We start from the raw sequence: 4,388 nt of genomic DNA on the forward strand, positions 1-4,388 counted from the left end.
GAATTGTACTCATCCACTGACTTATAATCCATGAATCTTAGATTCTTCTAGTCATTTCTAGCATTTGGGAGTAACACCGTTTTCTGGTGATCAAATCTATGCTGTAAAGCATCCCAAAGCTCTAGTGGATTTTCCATCGTAATGTACTGATCTTTTAGACCTTCAATGAGATGATGGCGTATAATACTTATAGCCCTGTACCGATTCTTATCGGTTTTATTGTTGCCCTTGATGATTGTATCACCAAGTCCCTTTGACCTTAAACTGATCTTTGTATCTAGCGCCCACTGCAAGTAGTTATCTCCGAAGAGATTAAGGGCTGCATAGTCTCTGTTTGAGATTTTCGACATCTGAATCACATTATCATTCACAATTTAGGTTCATAATGTGATCATGTGGCCGCATGGTAAACAAGCTCGGCCACAAACCTGTCTTACGCATTTATGAAAATCAAGTAATCTAATCGACCATGGTGCGAACAATCAAGCCACACGGCCATGTTGTCAAACAATAGGATCGGATATGTAAATCTACTTGACCATGGTGCGAACAATCCTAATTTATGATTCTACATGTAACAGAGAGATAAAAGCCACACGGCCGTATGTATCTATCAATGTAATCAGATTCGAATTCGTATGTTTTTTATGCTGGTCGATTTTATTAAAACAATGTGAATGCAATCCATATTCAGATTCATATGTATGCAAGTAATCTAAAACAATCCTAGGGTTTCCGATTTAAACACTAGTAGGATTCGATTTTAAGATTAAGGTTTCAAGGCCTTTAGGATTTAAATTCTAGATCAGATTATTTCAATCAATCTAACAACCCTAAACCTCAGATTTTATCAATTCAATCAGTCAAGCAAGAATAAATAAAAATCGAATTCAAGCTTTAGGTTTAGGGTTTTCGATTCCAAAATTAGGGTTTCTCAAATTCAGATCAGAAACAAATAATCAATCAATTATGTTCTTTTGGAATCGATCCTTGTTACTAGTTATAAGATTTGTAGATTTTATTATGTAATTTCTAGGGTTTCATCAAGAACAAAGTTTCCATAATAATGGATTAGGGTATTGTTCTATCTAGGTTCTTAGATCACGGTACACATTTGCTTTGTAGAGGTTTAGAACCGGACCACCAAAGAGGGATAGAGCAGGAACAGATGAAACTCCAAGCTAAGACGAACGGACGCTTGCTGTCTCCTATCGGGTCGCAAACGGGGGACGGTCGCGAGCTGAGGGCCGATGCGGGTCTGTCTCGGATGCGAGGCGTCTCGGATGCGAACTGCGAGTTGGACGGGTTTCGTCTGAGCTGGGACGTGAGCTGAGTGCGTCTAGGAGTTGAGATGGATCGTCTGGATTCAAGGATGAACGAAGAACGTCTTTAGGGTTTATGAGAGTCGCCGGTTTTAGGCTTTTAGGTTTCGATTTTGTCTCAGGGTTCTGGAGGCTATCGTGCTGATAACGTGTTGTAAAAGAATGGGGAAACTGTGTCTTTATTTCTGAATAATAAGTTCCCTTTATATAGGGGATACAAAGAACATATAAATGGAAAGAGTACAAAACCTAATACAAAAGGAAATAGGAAAACTAAAGATAACAAGAAATGGAAAACGTCATAATCCTAAGTCGGTCTAAACCGACCGACTCTCTCTCCTCTTGGTCGCGGCTGCGGCTAGGCATAGATGTGGCTGATGGGCCTTCTCTTCTGGTCTTGGTTAATAGCAATTCACTCCATGATTTATAACAATACAATACATTCTATTTTCTTAATAAAAAGTTTTAGACATTTGGTTTACCAAAAAAAAAAGTTGTAGACATTTGATGCGATGAGTTAAATGCTAGCATCATTGAGCATGATAATAAAGGTCGAGAGACAATATTATTTTATTTATTTCTGACATATCCAGAAGGGAATGTCCTCATTTACACTCATGTCTCTCCATGTTTATCCCAATCCCTTTGTCCTAAAGTCTCTGACATTCTTCTTCTTTTTTCTTCTTTTGTTATTCTGTGCTCTTATTCGGAGTATGAAAGAACCGTATAACTCGCCTAATTATTGAATTTACTGCACAAAGTTCCCGGTAAATATAAATACATTGAGGTTTTGAGTGGAAGACGGATAAAAACGGAGGACACACGTAGGTGTATGGCACACATCTAATTTCCCAATTCACCATTTTGTTTTAACTACCAACAGATCCACTTTTTTAATTAATAAAAAAATGGTGAACCACATGAAGTCCAAACATGTGAACAAAAATCTTGAACTGCCTACTACAGTAACTACACAGCAAAATTGGAGTGTTTTAGTGGTTCTTATGTTTAATTATTTAATTTAATTTAAGATAGTATATATCATTTCTTTTAAAAAATGGTTATGTGAGAGCTTTACAAAAAGGAAACTTACACAAAAATTATAAATTTTGGATATTAAAATTGTTTAAACAATAGATCAAATTTTATTTCATATTTTCAAATATATACATAGGTAATTTTTATACTAGTAGAACCATTTAAAAAATCAAATCTATACTATTATTTGAGAAGTGAATTTGATGATTTGTCATGCTCTCCATGATTTTATGCTTAGTCATGTTAAAATTCAGATCGTTTAAAATCTTTATTACCCCTAATAAATAATTAGATTAGATTTGTTATATATAATTACCCATAAATTTAAAATAAATTTCATAAATTTGATAATCATCATTATCTAAAAAGATTCTATATTATGTTATCAAAAAAAAAAATTACATCACAATCTTTTGAATATTTTAAAAATAAATATAAATCCATGTATATATATGAATGTTTTCAAATTTATTTTACTTAATAAAAAATATTTTAATAAAAAACTTTACTGTATATAATTTTATTAATATTTAGTTAATTATTAAATATTTCAAAATTATTAAAATATTTATTCTAATGATTTCTGAATTGATAATATATCTATTTACAAATTTTTATAGAATTATTAAGCTCGTAAGTGCGGGCAAAACACCTAGTATTATGTATTAAAGATTCTAAATTATCTAAAAAATACATACACCTATTAAAACATTTAGCTTTTTAAAAATTTAGGTTAAGATTATAATTTATAATATACTAATTATTCACATTTAACTCATATATAATTTATAGTTTATTAAATCATATAGTATTAAATAAATAGTTTGTACATTTTTTTTGTCAGAAGTCTGTACATATTTATTTTAAAATTAATTAATTTATAAAAAGTTAATAATAAAAAAATAAATATTAATTTAAATTTTATATAAATTATAATAAATGTGCACAGTATTTTGAACCGCTTTTATCCACTTTCACCATTCAAGCATATGTTTTGAACTGCTACTTTCAATCCATTTTTGTTTCGTTCGATCCACTCTTGTTCTGCTCGATCCACTTAGTGCGCTAGATCCGCAATGCTTGATCCGTTTTCTCTATTCGGAGTGTGGAGAATTACGAGCTTGTGGTGGTTTAGTGTTTATAGCCGTACACATCTGCATATATAGTCAATGCTGCATACATGGCCGAGTCAATACTACGATGGGCCTGGACCTTGTATTAATATTTAAAAAGTTAAAAATAAAAGAAATTTTGTTTAAACGTTGTAAGAAAAGAAGTTAAATTATTTTACATTATTATATTTTATTATATCATATTTATTTGAATGTAATATTTTATATGTAATTTAGTTTTAAAATTTCCACAAAAAATTTTTGGTATAGGCTTCGGGCGGTCGCACTGACCGTTCCATGTACTCAGCCGGTCCTGACTTTATACCTCGATGTATATGTTATTTGTGTGAGTGATGTATAAACGTCGATTGGATTATGTTGAATGTCAAATACTAATACAATATCGTAGAAGCCATGGTTAACTAATATATATCGTTTTTTAATACTGTTGTTACTGATTTAGATTAGGATACATGTAACATCGTCGACTAACTGGCAACTAGACTATATATATAGTCAAGCTGTTTGTTTTTCCATTTGTAATCTCCATTTGTAATCTCCATTAATTTATTTATGTGATCCATCCAAATGATTCATTCAAATTTTAAAGGTCGTTTGTTTTTCCATCTAGATGAGTCATTTAAATGAACCATTTGAATGAATTTGATGTTTGTTTTTTTTTTTTCCATTCAAATGAGTTTGATAAACAAATTACAAATATACCTTTATTTTGATTTAATCATATATTTGATATTAATTTTAACTGTATTAATTAATATTATTTAATCTAAAATATATTTACACTAAAATTATTTTAAAATTATCATTTTGACATTTATAAAATTTTATTTCATATAAATTTATAATTTCATTCATTTATTTAAAATTCATATATTCATTTATTTATTTAAAATTG

This window comes from Brassica oleracea, chromosome C2, assembly GCF_000695525.1.
Source record: "Brassica oleracea var. oleracea cultivar TO1000 chromosome C2, BOL, whole genome shotgun sequence".
Classification (NCBI taxonomy): Eukaryota; Viridiplantae; Streptophyta; class Magnoliopsida; order Brassicales; family Brassicaceae; genus Brassica; species Brassica oleracea.